The sequence below is a fragment of the Ictidomys tridecemlineatus genome, chromosome 6 (genome assembly GCF_052094955.1).
Source record: "Ictidomys tridecemlineatus isolate mIctTri1 chromosome 6, mIctTri1.hap1, whole genome shotgun sequence".
NCBI lineage: Eukaryota > Metazoa > Chordata > Mammalia > Rodentia > Sciuridae > Ictidomys > Ictidomys tridecemlineatus.
Window position 1 is genome coordinate 117596985 of NC_135482.1, and position 21930 is coordinate 117618914.

Sequence of the window (21930 nt, forward strand, 5' to 3'; positions counted from 1 at the left end):
ATAAAGTGGGATTCACAGTGTGGGTTCTGCATTTTGTGTAGACTGAGATCATAACTTGTTATGTACCATATTGTTCATTTCATAGTATACTCTGGAACTGGATCTTGGCAATGCCAAAGTGATGGGTTTTACATAGAGAACGATCTTGGTGCAAACTTCAAATTATAAGATGGACATAGTCACTGACTGACAAAATTCTCAGGAAGTTTAGAGGAATCTTTTCTGCCATTTAAGGCCTTATTGGCAACATCTGCCTTTTCCTGACATGGGGCGCTGGGAAGGTGGACCTATCTAAACTCAGTTTATAGAAGGAGGGAAATTGCCTAGAATGAGGCAAATTCAACCTGGGCATTGAAATTGAAATTGAAATTGCCTAAAATGAGGCAAATTCAACATGAGGCACATATTCCTAGAGACAAGGGCTTTAGCTTTTTTTTTTTTTTTTTTTTTTTTTTTTTTTTAGAGAGAGAGAGAGAGAGAGAGAGAGAGAGAGAGAGAATTTTTAATATTTATTTTTTAGTTCTCGGCGGACACAACATCTTTGTTGGTATGTGGTGCTGAGGATCGAACCTGGGCCGCACGCAAGCGCGCTACTGCTTGAGCCACACAAGGGCTTTAGCTTTACCTTCAGACTATTTAGCAGCACAGTCCCCCTCATGGTGGTGGCTTCAGATTTTTCCAGAAGGTAGCCTCCTATGCAATGCCAGCTTGCAGAGTACTTGACTTAAAGACTGGGTAGTGTTTCTCCAAAGGGCAGGTCATGCTGGGGCAATGAACTCTTTCAGTTCTGCAAAAATCAAATATTCAAAACAGTCGCTGAGATTTCATCCTGACAGTCATGAGCATCCTTTTTGTCCTGGACTCATCTCCAACAGACCAGGTGCTTTGGTGGGAGTGGAGGAGGCACTTGCTTGGTAGGGCTGCTGGTTGGAGCCCCAGATAGTTTCAAATTGCTCTTTCCTTATCTGATGTTTTCAGAAATGCAGCAGACCATGTCCTAGCAGTCTTAGTCCATGTGGGCTGCCACTGGCAAGGCTGTAGGAACAGAGCTGCTGAAGCATTTTGAGGTGCATATATTATTACCACATGCCACAGATGCCTGACCTGAGCTACCATATGTAATGTTTGGCCTGCTGGGTTTCTGTTTTGCTTTGTTCCCATCCCTTCTTTTTATACCATAGTCCCCTCTTTTATTTCCCTCTAGTTATGCTCCACCTGACTATATTTAACAACTAGTCGGTCCATGCAGACCAGAATAGACTGATTAAGTTAGGGCTCTCACAATCAAATCATTTTAGCTCCAAATATTCGTACATCAACAGGAGTTTGTGTGGGGGGGGGGGGGGTGGGGGGGGTGGGTGGGTGTGCGTGTGCGTGTGTGGCGGGGAGGAATCCTCATATCCAAACCATAATAGATTGTTCTCTGATTGTCCAATTCCTGGTTCTGAATAGTTTATAAAAGGAAGGCAATATTCCAGACTGCAGAAATCTGATAAAAAGGGGCAGACAGGAATATTTATTTAGGACTGATTGGTTTTCATATCAAAGGCATGATCACAGGTAAATTATTTCTTTTTCTAGGAATTCATAAACCATGTGAAGGGCAATTTTGCTTCCTAAGAACACAATATTCCAATGTCAAAGTATCATCAAATATTGACGTAAAATATGACAACCACTATTAAGATGATATTTGTAAGACATTCTGATTTTATTCTTTATTCCTCAAATGACCAATGATTTGAACATTTCATGTATTTTTTGCATTTGTATATGTTATTAAGTGAAGTCTATTCAAACACTTCACCCTCTTTAAGTTTGCTTGCCTTGTTATTTCATTGAATGCATTCTTTATGTGCTATAGGCTAAAGTTCTTTATGAGCTATGGGTTTTTTAAAAATTATTTTTAGTTATAGTTGGGAATAATATCTTTATTTTATTTGTTTATTTGTATGTAGTGCTGAAGATCAAACCTAGCAATTCACACGTGCTAGGTGAGTGCTCTACCTCTGAGCCACAAACCCAGCCCAGAGCTCTATGTTTTAAAAATTCATATATAACATGCTTTTCTAATTTGAACAGCAGTTTACTTTTCTTTTTCGTTTTTATAAATTACAATTTATTATTTTTCTCTGATTAATGCTCTTTATGTTGTGTTTCAGAAATCATTGCCAACCCACACACTTTCTATCTTGTTCTAAAAGTTTATGTGGTTTTCCTTTGTGTCATGTTCTAAAAGTTATATAATTTATGACATTACATGAAGTCTCCCATTGAAATTGTCTAACATTTTTACATTGTGTACAATGTGGACGAGGTCCCCCTGCCCCATGTATATTCCTGTATTCTTTTCTCCGTAAAAGTACTTTAACTTTTTTTTTTTTTTTTTGGTAATCAATTGGCCATATAAATGTGGGTCTACTCTGTACTCTCAATGTTTTCCACTACATTGATTTATGTGTCTTTATGGAAATAGGGTTGTTTTGATCAGTATAAACTAACAACATATTGGGAAGCATAAGTCCTTTTTTCTTCATATTTTTTCACACTTGTCCCCCAAATTCCTTGCATTTGCACACAGACTTTAGAATTTGTAGATTTCTACATAAAATCCTCAGGATATTATGCAGAAAAAAGGGATATCTGAAGTCTATTGCAGAATGAGGAAGGTATGACTCACAGCAATAAAAGAAGTGTCTGCTAGTTCCAGCAGCCAAGTGGCAAAGACTGCAGTGCTGCCTGCTCCGTGGGCCACCTGGGGTGCTCCTCTCTGCTGGGAGGGAGAGTTGGGGGTGGGGATAGGTCTTGTGGACACCCATCATCTGGCAGCTTTTGCCCACTGGCCGCCAGGCGAGGCCCTCCCGCTGGAGGACCCCATGGCAGCGGCCTGTGGGGACCCAGACTCTGCGTGCGGCTTGGTCTCCAGACCCTATCTGTCCCCTCAGGAAGGACTTCGTGTGGTGAGGAAGGTGGCAGGGGCTGCCCAGGAGCCCTTGGAGCCCGTGGAGCCCGCACATCCGGGCCCTGCGCGACCTTGCTGGGCCCACAACCGCGAGTAAAGGCCTTCAGGGTCCCGGAAGGTGAGGAAGCCCTGGTCCAGGGCACTGGGTCTCGGTTCTACCCAAAGAGAAAAGGTGGAGGGACTCGCCATATGTGCCACCTGCAAGGGTCCCCTGCCCTGTGGAAGGCTTCCTGCCCACTTGTTGAAGGCCCTGCCTCTAAACATCAGCAAAACAAAAGAAAAGAAACCCACCTCTGCCCTCAACTCCCCGCCTTCTAGGAGAAGAGGACAAAGGGAACATGGAGCCTGAGAGGAAGGTCTTGTCCAGACCGCGGGTGGGTGAGTCCTCTGACAACGCTGGGCACGCAGGGGCACATTGGAGTCCTTACCGAGAATATCCAGTGTTCTAGACGCTCAGAAGTGTACAGAGTATGTTAATAGTAGAGCATTTTATAGATAAAAAAAGACATTTGATCATGAATATGGCATTTATTCAACATATTTAGGCATTTGTTTTATCTGAGGAACATTTTATGGTTTTTCTTACATAAATCATTCATGTTTTATAAATGCATTCCCCGTATATTATTATAAAAGGTGTTTCTTATTTTAGTTTGTGAATTTCATTGCTACTCAAGAAGAATAAAATTATTTTATGTATATGGATCACACATCTTTCGATATTATGAATTGCACGTAGATTTTATAACTTTTTGTAGGATGCTAAAAATTTTATACTGAGTCAATTATGTTTTGTCTGTTTTAAAACTTATTTGCCTTTATTATTGTGTTTTTGGCTAATCCCTACAGCAGAGATGTTGGATAGAAGTAGGGTAGATAGCTTTGCTTTGTTTCTGAGCTTAAGGGGAAATTGTCTATTCCTTCACCACAAAATGTTGTGTTATGTTCTCTTGAGGCACAATATGGTTCAAAAGTTTCCAAGTTTTGTATGCCAAGAGTTTTAAATATGACTTGACATGAGATTTTTGTCATTATATTGCCTTCATGGAGATTATTTCTTGGTTTCTTTTCATAAACATCTTAATATTGTGAAGTACTTTGACAGATTTTCAAATGTTAAATCAACTTTCCATTCCAGGCTAAATTCCCAGCTGTTCTGGTGCATTATTTGTACACATTGTTACGATAGGCTTTCCAAAATTATATGAAGAATTTTGCATTCATTTTCATTTGGGTGTTGATCTGCATATTTCTTACATTGTTTTATAGACATTATGATAAACATGATAATTATGATTTCAGATTTGAGAGTTTTTCAGATCTCTATAATTTTCTGGAAATGTTTGCATGGAATTCTGATATATTTTTCTTTAAGTGTGATTTTTACCAATGAAACTATCTCAGCTTCCTAAAAAAATGCCTTTGAAGTACCATTACATATTGCAATGTAATTCCAAACTTTTATGTTCCAGATCATAATCCTGTATCAGATTAATCCCTTGCCATGTTATTTCTGTTGCATCTTAATAGACTGTGATATTTATTTCACAAAATAACTCCATTTACTCTCACCTTGGTCATCAAATGCAACTTTGATATTTGTTTCCATTGTGCGTGTGTGTGTGTGTGTGTGTGTGTGTGTGTATTTTTCCCACATTTGTTATTGGTGCATTATAGTGATGGGATTTGTTATGTAATTGTGCATGCATACAGTATAATTTGAACATTAGCATTCCCCAGTATTTCTCTTTTCCCTCCTCACCTTCCTTCCCTGCTCCCTTTCTTTTGACTCTATTGATCTTCCTTTGATTCTCACCATATTCCTGCACAACACCCCACCCTTGCTTTTCTTTTTCTTTTGCTTCAATAGCTTCCACATTTGAAAGAAAACTTGAAGTACTGAGTTTGGCTTATTTCTTTTAACATAATAGTCTCAACCTACCCATTTTCTTGCAAATAACATACATTTTGTTTTTCTTTATGGCTGAATGAATCTCCATTTTGTGTGTGTGTGTGTGTATCACTTTTTTTTCTTAGTAGGATCATTGTTTTCTTTTTTCTTATTGATTTTATTTTTTTAAATACACGACAGCGGAATGTATTACAATTTTATTACACAGATAAAACACAATTTTTTCATATATTTGTATATAAATTATGTTCACGCTAACTCATGTTTTTATAATATACTTTTTTGCATTACAATTCTTATTACACATATATACCACAATTTTTGGTATTTCTGTATATAAAGTAGGTTGACACCCAATTTGTGTCTTTATACATGAACTTTGGATAATGATGTCCATCACATTCCACCATCCTTGCTAATTCCCTGCCTCCTCCCTTTCCCTCCCACCCCTTTTCCTCATCTAGAATTCATCTATTCCTCCCATGTTCCCTCTCCCTACCCCCACCATGAGTCAGCCTCCTTATATCAGAGAAAACATTCAACATTTGTTTTTTGGGGGGGTTGGCTAACTTCACTTAGCATTATCTTCTCCAATGCCATCCATTTACCTGCAAATGATTTTTTTATTGCTGAGTAATATTCCATTGTGTATATATGCAACATTTTTTTTATCCATTCATCTACTGAAGGGCATCTAGGTTGGATCCACATTTTAGCTATTGTGAATTGTGCTGCTATAAACATTGATGTGGTTGTGTCCCTGTAGTATGCTGTTTTTAAATCCTTTGGTAAAGTCAAAGGAGAGGGATAGTTGGGTCAAATGGTGGTTCCATTCCCATATTTCCAAGGAATATCCATACTACTTTCCAATTGGCTGCACCAATTTGCAGCAATGTATGAGTGTACTTTTCCCCCCACATCCTTGCCAACATTTACTGTTGTTTGTCTTCATAATAGCTGCCATTCTGACTGGAGTGAGATAATATCTTGGAGTGATTTTGATTTGCATTTCTCTGATTGCTAAAGATGGTGAGCCTTTTTCATATATTTGTTGATCGATTGTATATCCTTTTCTGTGAAGTGTCTGTTCAAGTCCTTGGCCTATTTGTTGATTGGGTTATTTATTTATTATTATTATTTTTGGTGCTTAGCTTTTTGTATTCAATATATACCCTAGAGATTTGTGCTCTATCTGATGTGTGAGGGGTAAAGATTTGCTCCCAGGAAGTTTCTTTTCCTGAGAAGAAACTTTTTAGTTTGATTCCATCCCATTTATTGATTCTTGGTTTTAATTCTTGCACTATAGGAGTCTTATTAAGGAAGTTGGGGCCTAATCTCACATGATGAAGATTAAGGCCTACTTTTTCTTATTTAGACGCAGAGTCTCTGGTTTAATTCCTATATCCTTGATCCATTTTGAGTTAAGTTTTGTGCATGGGGAGAGATATGGGTTTAATTTCATTTTGTTGCATATGGACTTCCAGTTTTCATAGCACCATTTGTTGAAGATGCTTTCTTTTTTCCAATGCATGTTTTTGGCATCTTTGTCTAATGTAAGATAATTGTAATTTTGTGGGTTAGTCTCTGTGTCCTCTATTCTGTACCTGGTCTACCAGTCTGTCTTGCTGCCAATACAATGCTGTTTTTGTTACTATTGCTCTGTAGTATAGTTTAAAGTCTACTATAGTGATCCCACTTAGAGCAGGATAAACAAGAGGGCAGAAAGGAAGTGAGGGTCAAAGATTTTCCCTGGTGTTCTTATTTGCGAAGCTGGAGAAGTAAAACTTAACAATTGTGGAAATGGAGAAAAGGAAAAAGAGATTGAGAATTTAGGGCCAAATAATTAGGAAGCCATATGGAAAGAAAGGAGCATGAAGTCTACGTTAAAAGTACATCAAGTGAAGTCAGCCAATCCCAAAGGAACAAATACCAAAGGAACAAATGACCAATGTGATTCTACAATATGCATACTGAGAAAAATGAGAAATTATATCCCATCTATGTATGATATAGTAAAGTATATAAGTGCATTCTATTGTCATGTATAACTAATTAAAACAAATTTTTTTTAAAAAAATGTACATCAAGAGGGTAGAGAGTTTAAGGAAGTCAGAATAGTTCCAAATTCTTTTATCTGTCAAGTAAGTTAAGAACCAAAATTACCCCTGTGATTTACTGACCAAGAAGACAGTCTCTGGGTGAAGGCAGTTTCAGTGGGGTGGTACAGATGGAAACCAGACTGCTGTGGGAGGAAGATGAAGAGCGGAATATAATATACACATACAAATATATGTGTATGACCTGTCATCCATCATCAAAACATATGCTAATCTCTATTTGCCTATAGGTTTAAATTGAATGATTCAATATATAATGTGAACTAATTTAAATTATACAATTAGAAGATGAATAGGATTATCATCATTTAATATTTTAGTGAACACTTTTAAATAAAGCTGGATCATGAAAATAATAATATTCAATGTCAAAGAATCATTGTATTACTGTTTTACATTTTAAAAATATTTTAGGTAAATATTATTTTGTCAATTAAAACATTATAGAATACAATACTGCTTAAAAGAGGAAGTCTTTCCCCACTGCTTACATTTTCCATGTTATGTATTTTTTATAAATAGGATAATTATTTCCAGGTTCCCATTTAACTCTCAAGGTGTCTGGAATGTGTCTTGTCTTGGCTTTTGTCTTATTGTTGTGGTGCTAAGTATTTTTTTAGAATAGGATTTGTATAATGAGGGTTAACATTAATGGAACAGCAGAGCTCTCTCATCATGTGCAATAACTTCTGGCCTTATAAAACAAAAAAGCTTTCACTATTTAAAAATATCATCTATGATAGAATGAATGATGTCCTTGTATGATTATGCTCTCAACCATCTTTCAGGTGATTTATTTATTCATTAATTCATTTATCACATAACACTTAGCATCATCTGAGTCTTTTAGGTGCCAGGCACTGTTTAGATGCTAGGAGAGGCATCAAAACAACATATAAAATCCCTTACTTTTGTAGTCTCCAGATTTCTAAATCACAAATAAGATCCCTAACTCTAGATTCTGCAAGGATGCCTTGAATATTCAACTTGAATATTCTGTATTACTCTGATTTCTCTCCTTTGTGTTGTTAAACTATGCCTGCTAACTTGGATTCAGCTGGGAAGGAATTCCGACATCTGAGCTCCAGTGAGGACACTACTCTGCTGTGGCGGGCCCCAGGCTCCTTGCTGGGGTGTCTTAATGGGGGGGTGTGACTGGACTAAGTCTGTTTGGTTTCAGTTCCCTGTCGCGGTAGGCGCGTGGTCTCCAGCCGCCCAGTATCACAGGCCGCTGGCGGGTGATCGGTCGCCTGTGGGCAGCGTTCTCCTACCGCCCAGTTATGCAGGCAGTGGGTGAACTGTCGCCAGCGGGCCTGCGGTTTCCAGCCGCCCACTCGCCAGGATGTTGCCTCTAGTCTCCTGGTTTCTCCTGCTAGTCTTGGTTTCTCCTGTTTTGTTGTTGCAATATGTCGGAGAGTGGTGGTGGATACTTCAGCTTTCCAAGATGGTGGCCGCTGATTGCCTTGGTGGAGTGTCAGCTGTTTTGATGTTGTAATCTGTTTTGATGTTGCAATCTGTCAGAGATTGGCGGTGTATACTTCAGCTTTCCCAGATGGTGGCCGCTGACTGCCTCCGTGGAGTGTCCTCTGTGGGGGATGGGACTGTACCGCTTCCTTCCCCTTCTGAAATCCCCTACTCAGTCCAAGGGTCAGTGTGGGCTTGGCTGGCAGGATTCCACCTAATGGCAGTCACTAATCTCCCTGCTTGCTAATTAATCGCTTCTCTGCGGCGCCACGCCTTCTGTAGCCGCTGGGCAGGCCGCGCGAATCAGTCGGCCTGGATCTCCGGGGTCCTGCTGTTGGCTGTTGGGATCCCCCGCACTCTATCACTTTGATTTTTTCTGCTTGCCCCTCCCCCAGCGCTGGCTAGCCAGGTTTCCTTTTGGCTGCTGCTGGGAGGAGGGGTTGGAAGTCAGGTGTCTCTAGTTTCCCCCTAGCCTTTATGCAGGCTCACTCTGATACTCCCTCCCCCGGAAAGCCTAGGAGAGATTTTATGCGAATTCCCCGACGTCTGGGGGGTGAGCTGAGTGACACACACCTGTTTTGATGTTGCAATCTGTCGGAGAGTGGCGGTGGTTACTTCAGCTTTCCCAGACGGTGGCTGCTGACTGCCTCCATAGAGTGTCCGCTGTGGGGGATGGGATTGTACTGCTTCCTTCCCCTTCTGAAATCCCCTACTCAGCCCAAGGGTCAATATGGGCTTGGCTGGCGGGATTCCACCTAATGGCTATAATGTAGATTTTTAAGAAAAATTCCATCACATCAGAAGGTAGCTTTATTTATATGTATTTTTTAACAATTTTTACCTTATTCCTTCCTGTGTGTGTGTGTGTGTGTGTGTGTATTGTGTGTGAGAGAGAGAGAGAGAGAGAGAGAGAGAGAGAGAGAGAGATATGCTGGCTGTTCTGATTATTTGTATAATAATCAAATTATTATATAATTTGATAATTATTTGTATAATAATCAAATTATTATATAATTTGATATATATTATACGTTATATAATAATTTGATACATATTGTATCATATATTATATATATATATATACACATTTGTCTTGTGTTCTCTCATATTTAGAACACACACACACATACATTTGTCTTGTGTTCTCTCATATTTAGCATTTTTAATGTAATTCTCTTTTGCTAGCATTGCCTTGTGAAGGTACAGATTTATTAGATTGTTTGATATTCTATTATTTTCATGTGTATATTTTACTTATTTCTCTCCCAATATTATCTTCTACTCTTGGCCAAATTCTAATATTCTCTCTCCCTCTCTCCAACACCATGATTTTTCTATTTTTCTCATTCCTCTGAATAAACATTGCCTGCTACTGCTCTTCTGCATTCTCTTTTTTCACTTTATAAAATTGTGGTCTATTCTAACTTCCCATCAAATTTACTTTTTCCCTAATTAATTGCATTTTTACCATTGTTCAAAACTAAATGGTTTAGATAGCATCTGCTCATACTACTATCTGCTTTTTTAACGAACTGAAAACAAGAGTTTATCATCAATATATTTCTTTTTTTATTTGTTCTTATTAGTTATACATGACAGTAGAATGTATTTTCATATATTATACATACATGGAGCATAACCTCTCATTCTTCTGGTTGTACATTATGTAGATTTACATTGGTCATGTAATCATATATGCACATAAGAATGTAATGAATGTCTGATTCATTCTACTATCTTTCTGTTCCCATCCCTCCTCCCTTTACTTCATTCCCATTTGTCTAATCCAAAGTACTTCAATTCTTCCCTACCCACCCACCCACCCTTATTGTGAGTTAGCATCTGCATATCAGAGAGAACATTTGGCCTTTGGTTTTGGGGGATTAGCTTATTTCCCTTAGAATGATAGTCTTCTGTTCCATCCATTATCAGCAGATGCCACAATTTTACTTCTCTTATTGCTGATTAGTATTCTATTATGTGTGTGTGTGTGTGTGTGTGTGTGTGTGTGTATTTTTCTTTATCCATTCATCTGTTGAATGGCACCTAGGCTGCTTCCATAGATTAGCTATTGTGAATTGAGCTGCAATAAATATTAATGTGTCTACATCACTGTAGTATGATGAGTTTAAATTTGGGGGTATCTACTGAGGAATGAGATAACTATAACAAATGATGATTCCATTTCAGGTTTGTTGAGGAATCTCCCTACTGCTTTCCAGAGGTTGTACCAATTTTCAGTCCCACCAGGAATGTATGTGAGTACTTTTCCCCTCACATTCTCACCAATCTTTATTGTTATTTGTATTCTTGACAATTGCCATTCTGACTGGAGTGAGATGAAATCTCAGTGTAGTTTTAATTTGAGTTTCATTAACTGATAGAAATATTGAATAGTTTTTATATATCTATTGATCAATCATATTTCTTCTTATTTAAGTGCCTGTTCAGTACATTTGGCCATTTATTAATTAGATTCTTTGTTTATTTTGTGTTAATATTATTTGAGAATTTAGTATATCTTGGAGATTAATGCTCTATCTGAGATTCAGGTGGCAAAGACTTTCTCCAATTCTGTAGGCTATCTCTTCAAATTCTTGTTTCCTTTGCTATGAAGAAGCATTTTAATTTGATTCTAATCAATTTGTTAATTCTTGATTTTAATTCTTGCAGTTTAGGAGTCTTGTTAAGGAAGTCAGTTCCTAAGCCGACATGATGTATATTTGGGCCTACATTTTCTTCTATTAGGCTCAGAGTTTCTGGTCTAATGCTCAAGTTCTTGATCCACTTACAGGTGAGTTTTATGCAGAGTGAGAGATAGAAATTTAATTTCATTTTGTTACACATGGATTTCCAGTTTTCCCAGCACCATTTGTTGAAAAGACTATTTTTTCTCCACTGCATGCCTTTCTCTAAAATAAGATAATTGTATTTATGTGGAATTGTCTATGTGTATTTTATTCTGTACCAGAGGTCTGCATGTCTATTTTGGTGCTAACACCATACCATTTTTATTACTATACACCTGTAGTATAATTCAAGGTCTGATATTGTGATGTCTCCTGTTTCACTTTTATTGCTAAAGATTGCTTTATCTATTCTGAGTTTATTATTTTTCTAAATAAATTTCATGACTTCTTTTTTTTCTATTTCTATGAAGAATGTCCTTAGGATTTAAATAAGAATTACATTAAATCCATATAGTCCTTTTGTTATTAGGACCATTTTACAATGTTAATTCTACCTATCCAAAAACAGCAGATCTTTCCATCATCTAAGGTCTTTTTAAATTTCTTTATTTAGTGTTCTTTAGTTTTCATTGTAGAAACCTTTCACTTCATTCGATTGATTCATAACAAAACTTTACAGAGAAGACAAAACTTTACAGAGAAGAAATATCAGTCTCAAGAAATTGAAAGAAAGGGGACACTCCCTTTATATTGGGGAGTTATACTAGCTTCAATTTTTATGAAGCTAGTATAACCTTGATACCAAAATCAGACAAAGATGATCAAGAGAAGAAAACTACAGAATATTATCCCTGATGAACATACGTGAAGAAGTTCTAAATAACATTGTCAAACTACATTCAAAAACACATCAAGAAGATACTACACCATGATCAACTGAGTTTCATTCCAGGGAAGCAAGGCTGGGTAAACATACATGAATCAATAAATGTGATGTATCACGTAAGCAAAATTGAGAACAAAAATCATGTGATTATCTCAACAGATGCAAAAAAGACCTTCAATAAAATTCAACACCCATTCATATTACAAAAAGTGGGAGAAGCTACAGATCAAAGGAAGTTACCTCATCACCATAAAGGCCATTATGACAAACCCAAAGCCAACATCATACCAAAAGGTGAAAAGCAAAAAAGACTTCCACTAAACTTAGGAACAAGAAAAAACTATCCACTCCCACCATTATTATTCATTATACTCCTTTAAAAATGAACCAAAGCAATCAGGCTGGAAAATGAAATCAAGGGATATGAATAGGAAAAGAAGTCAAATTATCTCTGTTTACTGACAATATGATCCTATTCTCTCATTATGATCCTATACCTAGAGGGTCCAAAATATTCCACCAAAAGACTTCTAGAGCTTAAAAATGAATTTAGCAAAGTAGCAGGATACAAGTTAAATATCCATGAATGAATAGCTTTCCTATACCTCAAAAATAATTCATTTCAGAGAAAAGAAATCAGAAAGACAATCCCATTTGCAATCCCAATATCAAATCAAATAAAAACATACTTGGAAATTAATCTAAATAAGTAGGATTATAGCTCTACAATAAAAATGATATAACACTGAAAAAAACTGAAGACCTTAAAGATGAAAATTCAGCCCATGTTTGTGGATAGGCAGAATTAATATTGCCAAAATGGCCATATTACCAAAACAATATACAGATTTAATGCAATCTCCATCAATGATAACAATGATATTCTTCAAAGAGTTAAAAAAATTATTAAATTTATTTGTAAGAATAGGAGACTCAGAATAACCAAAGCAATACTAAGCAACGAAAGTGAAGCAAGAGGTATCATTACACACAATATAAACTTATACTACAAAGTTGTAGTAATAAAAACAGCATGGTATTGGCACCAAAAGAGGCATGAAGAACAATGCAATAACAGGGTCACAGAAAAACCCAGAAACCTCCACCATGTGACATTTGACCAAGATGACGAAAATATATCTTGGAACAAAGACACCCTTTTAACAAATGATGCTAGAAAATGGGACAGTTGTATATAATAAAAGTAAAATTAGAACTCTGTATTTCACTCTGTACAAAACTCAAATTGAAATGTATCAAAGACCTAGTATTTAGACAAGAAACTATTGTAATGGCTAGATGAAAACAGGAGTATCACTCAATCACAGAGGAGCTGACACCAAAATCCTTTACATGAGCCATAGAGCACAAGAAATAAAACAAAAATCAATAAGTGGTATGGTATTAAACTAAAAAGTTTCTGCACTGCTTTGTAAACAATTAAGAGCATGAAGACAGAACTAAAAATGGGATTAAATCTTGGAAAACTACTTTTTCCAATAGGATATTAATATCTACAATATACAAATCTACAAATAATGAAAAATCAACAGCACACACACATACACACAAAAAATCAAAATTAATAAATGGGTAAAATAACTAAACAGTAACTTCTCAATAGAAAAAAAACACAAAAGACCAATATATTATGAAGAAATATTTGACATCTCTAGCAATCAAGAAAATGCAAATCAAAATTATGCTAAGATTTCATCTGACTCCAAACAGTCAAGAATAAAACATCTATAAATGCTGGTGAGGTTGTGCCAAGAAAGGAACATGTGGACATTTTTGGTATGGCTGCAGACTAATACACTCTCAAAAGCAGTTTGAAGATTCCTCAACAAACTAGGGATGAACACACCATAAGACACAGCTAAAAGATCTAAAATCTGCATATAACAGTGATACAGCCACATCTATGTTGATAGCAGCACAATTTACAATACCTGAATTATGCAATCAACCAAGATGCCCATCAATAGATAAATGGATTAAGAAACTGTGACACACACACACACACACACACACACACACACACACACACACTGGAGCTCTACTTAGCCATTTAAAAGGATGAAATTATGGTATTTATTGACAAATACATAGAAATGGAGACTATTATATGAAGTGAATTTAGCCAATATCAGAAACTCAAATGTTTTCATTCATATGGAAAGCTAGAGTAAATTAATGGAAAGAAATAGGTAAAGGAATGATCACACAAAGGACCAACCACATAAAAATTCATGGGCAAGTGCAAAAAAGTCTAGTAGAATAGAGGAAGGACAATGGGAGAGAGAAGGGAGATTGGGAAGAAAAAAAGGGCATCATGAACTGAAATCAATTTCCAGAAAAGGGGGAGCATATTGGAATGAACTCAACTACTATGTAAAAGTATAAACCTCTAATAAAAAAAATGACCAAATTGAATGCTCGGGCCATGAGAAAAGAGTGTAGCTAGAGATGAATAATATAAAACTCTTACTCAATATTATTATTCAATGAAATTTTAACAGAAAATCTCTTTTGCCATGAAAACATGGTGAACATCAAGACACAAGAGGCATTTAGAATCCCCAATGGACATAATCAAATAAGGAACTCTCCATTCTGTGTTTCAGATGAAATTCCAAAACTCAGAGCAAAGAGAGATTTTAAAATTCAAGGGAGAAGGACCAACTGGCTTATAAATGATAAGGCATCAGTGTAACTCTAAAGGATTGGAGCACCTGCAATGATATATTTCAAGCCCTAAAAGTGAAATATTGCCAGCCTACATGGCTATATGCATTGAAGTTATCCTTCAGATTCAAAGATCAAATAAAGGCCTTCCAAGACAAAAATGAACTAAAACATTTTGACAATCAAGCCAGTGTTCACAAGATGCTCAAAGGAAAATTCCATACATTAGATTAAAATCCACGAGAAGAGCAAGGGAAAGCATACAGTAGATAAGCAAATTTAAATTAAAAGCAAATCCTATATTAGAAATTAAATGAAAGAATTCAGTAAATTCTTCAATTATAAGACATATGAAATATAAGAAATGTTGAATTAATAAAAATAATCCAACTATTCTGCAAGAAGTATGCCTGATTGGTAAAGACATTCATAGAATAAAAGTGAAAGGATAGAAAATGAAATTACATCCAAGTGGAAGCCAAAGGAAATAAGAGTAGCTATTCTCATATTTCAAATTTTATTCTTTAAGAAGTAATTGTCTGGAGGTCAAAAAAATGAATATTGATAAAGGGAACAATCCAATAAGAAGATAAATGACAGTATATATTCATGCCTGAATGACAGTACACAAAATGTCATTTAAAAAAGAAAACAAAAAACTTATTCTACCTAATGTAACAGGTCCTAAGTGGGCTTGACTTCAATACAGGACTTTCACCTATGTCTACATCATATGGACAAATATCACCAAAGTTCCGCAAATTCTGTTTTTCCTCAAAATGAAGAGATTTAACAGATGTGTACAGAATATTTTATCTGACAATAGCAGATACACATTGTACTCAGCAGCACATAGAACCATCAGTTCAGTAAATCATATATCTAGGACACAAAACAAGTCATAGCAAATTCAAAAAATTAAGATAATGCCCTCCATCTCCTAATATCATAATGAAATGAAATTAGATATCAAAATAATAGAAAACTCCAGAAACATGTGGAGAATAAAAAATATACTTTTGCATGATGCCCAGAGATTTAAAAGCACAAGGAAACAATATGGCATCCCAGAATCATTGGAATAAAGGAAAAACAGCTCTTCTTATCTCATTTTTTCCTTTTAATTTCTTGGTTTTTCTCTCCATATCACTTTTTGTTCTCATTTTAATGCCATTATCTTATTTTTATTAATTTTCCCCTCATTTCTTCCTTTCTGCTCCATCTTACCACTTTTTTCACCTATTTTTCTGAGTTTAGTTAATTTAACTGTCACTGTTGCCTTATTTTTCATCCATGCAGTCTGTGGTTTCCCATTTCTTCTCTTTAGTTATTGGAGTCTTAGAGATGCTTTTAACTAAGCATGCAATTATTAGTTGAAGTTTATTTTCCTTCTAGTTTGTTGCTCTTGCTGGTTATTATTCTTTCCTCTGAAAGAGATGATGATGGGTAAACCTACCTCTTTGGTCATGCCCATTTAGGGTTTGACACTGAGATATAGCCTTTGCCCAGGGTCAGTGCACAGAGAAAGCAGTTCTCCAAAAAGACCCACATATAACAATGAAGAAGAAATACATCCAAATGCATGCATAAACCTTCGGATAGTAATACTGAGTATAAGGGAAAACAGGACAATAACACCCCTCCCAAATGTTATAATTCCCCAATAACTGCACCCACACTTTTACATTCTAATATCCACAAAAGAGGTTGGATAAAGCATGGTTCATAATTTTTAGTGATTTCTGATATAGTACAGAAATAAACTGGGAAGTTATCTTTAGTGCTCTAACAGCAAATGTCCCATCCTGGGAGGCAATCCCCTTAAAAGGGACTGGCTATTCTTCTTTCTTTCTTTTTGTCTTTCTTCCACATTTTTCTGGTGCATTATAGTCACATATACTGATGGAATATGTTCTTACATATTCATACAATGCACACAATGTACTAATATAATTTGCCCAATATCACTCCCTAGGAATTGCCCCATTCATCCCCACCCCTCCATTCCTTGGTCCTTTTCCTCTAGTAATCTCCCTTTGATTTTCATGACATCAGCCTTCACCTTTCTTTTCCTTTTTCTCTCTAGCTACTTCATGTAAATAAAAAAATGCCCCTCAGCCCTCTGAGATTGACTTATTTTGCTAATATAATGGTCTCCATTGCATCCATTTTACTGTAAATGAAATAATTTCAGTTTTCTTGATGACTGAATAAAACTACATTTTGTGTATATCCATCACATTTACTTTAACAATTCATCCATTGGCAGACACCTAGGCTGCTACTATGGTGTAACTATTGTGAACTGTGCTGATATAAATATGGGTATCCATGTATTATCATAATATGATAACTTTTTTAATTTAGAAGAAAAACCAAGGAGTGGTACAGCTGTATATTGGTGATTCTAAGCCTAATCTTTGGAAGAGCCTCCATACTGATTTCCATAATTGTTGTAGTGATTTATAATTTATAATTTATAATCCCATCAAAAGTGTGAAGTATTCCATTTCCTCAACATCCTCTGCAGCATTGTTTATTATTTTTTATTCATGATAGATGCCATTCTGACTGGTGTAAAATAAAATTTCAGTTCTTTGATTTGCATTTCCCTAATTGCTAATGATGTACATTTTTTTTCAAATGTTTGTTGGCCATTTTTATTTCTTCTCTTGAGAAGTGCCTGTTCATTTGCCAATATATGAATTGGGTTATTATATTTTTTGGTGTATCTATTCTAGATAATGCTCTGTCAGAAGTATACCTAGCCAAGATTTTCTCCCATTCTGTAGTTTCTCTCTTCACATTCCCTTGGTTTCCTTTTCTGTGCAGAAATTGGATGCCATCCCATTGATAAACTCTTGGATCATTTCCTGAGCTTTAGTGGTCTTAGTTGCCTGTGCCTTTATGTTGGAGTGTTGGCCCAATGTTTTCTTCTAGGAGTTGCATAGGTTCTGTTCTAATTCCTAAGTCTTTGATCAACTTTGAAATTATTTTTGTGCAAGGTAAGACAAGGATTTAATTTTACTCTTCTATATATGGATAACCAGTTGTCTCAGCACCATTTGTGAAAAAGGCTTTCTTTTCTCCAGTGTATGTTTTTGGCATCTTTGTCAAAGAACAGGTGACAAAGAATAGATGTCTTCTATTCTGTACCATAGATCTAGGTGTCTATTTCATGCCTGTATCATGCAGCTTTGTTACTATAGCTCTGTAGTATAATTTGAAATCAGGTTTTATAATCCCTCCAGCGTCACTGTTTTGTCTTTGAATTACTTTGGCTCTTCTGGGTTTATTATTCTTCCAAATCAATTTTAGAACTATTGTTTCCTAGTTCTGTGAAAAATATCACTGGCATTTTTGATGGAGATTGCATTGAATCTGTATATTTCTATTGGTAGTATGGGCCTTTTAATAATATTAATTCTACTTATCCATACAAATGGAAGGTCTTTCCACCTTTTGAGGTCTTCTTCAATTACTTGATTCAATGTGTTCCACAATTTTCATGTGGAAGTCATTCACTTCCTTGTTTAGAAATATCCCTAAGGGACTGGGGCTGTGGGTCAGTGGTAGGGCCCTTGCCTAGCATATGTGAGGCAGTGGGTTCAATTCTCAGTACCACATATAAATAAATAAATTAAATTAAATCCATCAACAACTAAAATAAAAATACTTTAAAAAAAGAAACAACCCTAGGTATCTTTTAAAGATATTGTGAAAAAATGTTTTTTCTAATTGCTTTCTCAGAAGATTCATTTTTGGTATATGGGAAAGCGGACTGATTTTTTTCATGTGCATTATGGAACCTGCTACTTTGCCAAATTTGTTCATTATCTCTAGAAGTTTTTCATGGAGTTTGTTGGATCTTCTAGGTCAAGTACCATATCTTCTACAAACAGTGATATTTTGATTTCTTCCTTTCCTATTTATTTGCTCTCTTACCTAATTGCTCAGGCAGCTATTTTCCTCTAATGAGTCAGTTTCCTACTTTGAAAAAAAATCACTGAAGACAAGGCACAATGAAATCTTTGACCACGATATTACAGGCTGGTAATACTAAAATTTTCAGCCAGAAAAAATGACCACCTTTTAACATGAATGCATTCAGTGGCCCTTGCTGTTAAATTTGTTCCTAATTTCAACCAGTTATTAGTTGATCATTTAAGGAGATTATCAAAATAGAAGCACAAACAATCAAAATATTTTTTGCCTCAATCCCAAGCATAAAATTGATCTATAGGCACCATGAATTCTTAAATTATTTGTAGATTCACAACCAGTTTGAATGCTTTTGGCTTATGAAATAATAAATGATCTTTCCATTCTAACATTCATTTGAAAGGTAATTTCATTTAGCCTATTCTTCATTATCAAAGCAAGGAAAAATACAGGAAGTCAGGTATGTAAACTTAAATGTTTACATACCTTTGGCTGCTGGATTTGGGTACCAAGAATTTTTCTCCCATCCTCTGGAGTCACTTGTAAATATGGTTTTCCTGACAAATATATAGATATACTTAAATGACTTAGAGAGTTATAAAGAGGGATCCTCTAGCAAAATAAAAATAAATATCTCTAACAATAATCTATTTATATTCTCCCAAATATGCATTTAAATTAATTTTGACTTTTAGGTGACTATCTTATAATTTTTGTTCTGATTGTGAGGGGTTGGGTGAGGCCCTGAAAATGAACCCAAAGCTTGGCAAATATTCTGCAATTGACTTTCATCCCTAGGTCTTTTATATTATTTGGAGACACCATCTCTGGAAAATGCTCAGGCTGGCTTGAAATATGCCATCCTCCTATAGATAGGATAGATTAAAGATATGCTTCAGTATGCCCAGCTAATATTGACTCCTCTAAAAAAATATCTATACTAACCCAAAATTTCAGAAACCTCTTGGGCTAGATGTTACCAGGTTCAATGCACACAAGTATCTCAAAGATTCACCACTCAAGATAAATGCAAAGTCCTCAGAAACAAAATTTATAGTTCCACAGAAACATGATAATTCATACTGTTCACTATGTTCTACCTTAGAATAAGTAGCTTTCAAACAACCCCTCTTTCACTACTGGTGATTTCCAAAATGACTGATATTATTACACCTTTGTTAATAATGCCCTGTCCCTTATCTATGAAATGTTTTTTCTTTTATTCTAACAAATTTCTTTTCTGCATTTGGGACTCACTGTCCTATATGAAGTCTTCCTTAACTCTCACTAATGACATAGGCTGGTGTTTTCTCTTTATTTTATATCTATTACACTTAATGAAGCTGTTCTAAAAAATAAAATATTTAAGATTTAAATATAAGATTTAATGGTTTCATTTCACTTTACTCAAAAGTACCATGACTAATATTATAGGATAGTGCTCTAACTTGGTGCCTATGAAGATACTTTGCCCAAGTCTGTAATCCTGAGTTGCTAGGAGATTCTTTTCTTATAAATAGATTGATATTTTTTACTTGTTCTTTTGAGTTATTCTTGTATTGACCTAAGCAGAATAAGCCAATCCCCAAAACCCAAAAGTCAAATGTTCTCTCTGATATGTGGATGTTAACACACAACAAGGGATTGAAGTAAACTAGAAGTTCAGTAGATTCGAAAAGAGGGAGCAGGAATAGTAGAATTAATCTACATTACTTTCCTATGTATGTAGGCTGATGTTTCCTTCCTCGGTCTTTTTTAGTACTTGACCAATTTTTCTACTGATTCTTTGCAACTCATACTGTAAATTCTTCATTTACAGGTATTACCCCATTGCTCCTAGATTGGAAGGAACAATTTTATCTCCAATCTTATTTACTTGACCAGATATTTGATTGAGATCCTGGTATATGCTAGTATGGACAAAAGGCTTCACATGTGATAGCTTTTCTGTAGGTAGGGCCTAAGCTCTGTATTAAGCCAGGACAGGAAATGGAGAGGGCAGGAAAGACAGTTGCAAGAGAGAAAGTAAAATATTCAATGGCATCTTTATTTGTCAAAAAAATATGGGGTTTGGGGACAGGGGTTGTGGCTCAGTTGTAAAGCACTTGCCTGGCATGTGGGAAACACTGGTTTTAATCCTCAGTACCACATAAAAATAAATAAATAAATAAATAAAGTATACAATTTGATTCTTTTTTAAAAAAAAAATTATGGGGATTGATGAGGAGTAATGACAGATGACTAAAAAGACAGAGGAAAGAGTTAAATATATGCAGGCAGAATTTATATCATGAAAAATTTCTAGTTAACTTTAAAATACTTGGACCCCATGTTGTATGAAGTGATTCTTGTTCATATTTGCACTGTAACTAGATGACCTACAAATGTCACCAGCGGGATGTATGTGAGGTGCACATGCATAAATGGTGATGAATAATTAGAAGGCAACAACACAAAATAAAGATGATGAAGACTTGAATTGAGGGAATATTTCCAGACACATAGAAGATACAAAATATTCAGCCAGTATACAATGAAGTTTTTAAATGAATTAAAATATACAGACTGCTGGCATGTCAAATGTTTTTGTATACATCTTTACAGAGAAATTGTATTGCAAAATTTACCTGATTTGAGTGTCTTTGCTTCTTTCATTGGTACTGATTGATTTGTAGGAGTATTAATTATTTTCTTGAAAGCCTAAATGAGTTTGGAAAAATATATTAAGTAAATACTTATTGTATTTCATGCATTATTTGGCAATATTTCAAGTTGAGTTTTAGTGTATAGAATATTCCACAGTCTCCATGTTTTGGGGGCAGCTCTTACACTATATCCAGGTTCACAAAGCCAATATTGAATGTGATTTACCTCTGCTTCTGAAAATGGTCCTGTAACACATCCTGGTAGGCATACAGGAGGGTACTTCACAGTAAAGACTCCAGGCTTTTCAGACTAGAATTGAGAAGAAATAAGTAGAACTGTAGTTGCTAGCCAGAAAACCCAAAAGACTGATCAATTCTAAAGACAGAAGTTGTGGAAACAAATTTCTACATTTTAATTATATCAGAATTCTACATTTAATTACATCAATATTTCCTGTGTAAGAAATGTTGTTGGTTTTGGATTTTTGTAGTTTTTTTAAAACTCAGTTGGTTAGAGCTTGGTGCTGATAATGCCAAGATCGCGGGTTCGTTCTTCATACGGGCCACCAAAATGCCAAGGTCTCGGCTTGGCACCAGAATCACGAGCCACCACACACCTTTGTA

The 21930-nt window shown here is 35.7% G+C and overlaps 2 long non-coding RNA genes across 3 annotated transcripts; one reads left to right on the plus strand and one right to left on the minus strand.

Annotated features, from left to right (window-relative positions):
• Positions 1 to 451: 451 nt before the first annotated feature.
• On the minus strand, positions 452 to 21670 carry LOC110597405 (uncharacterized). 2 transcript variants are annotated; one of them, XR_013423254.1, is made up of 4 exons: positions 21533 to 21670; positions 21289 to 21361; positions 19148 to 19218; positions 452 to 787 (listed from the first exon to the last, which is right to left on the minus strand). It is a non-coding gene; the product is annotated as an uncharacterized LOC110597405 (long non-coding RNA). The 2 variants fall into 2 exon arrangements; XR_013423255.1 differs by lacking the exon at positions 452 to 787 and adding an exon at positions 15757 to 16146.
• Positions 7525 to 11503, plus strand: LOC144365001 (uncharacterized). The gene is made up of 3 exons (XR_013423256.1): positions 7525 to 9259; positions 10646 to 10713; positions 11129 to 11503. It is a non-coding gene; the product is annotated as an uncharacterized LOC144365001 (long non-coding RNA).
• Positions 21671 to 21930: the final 260 nt, after the last annotated feature.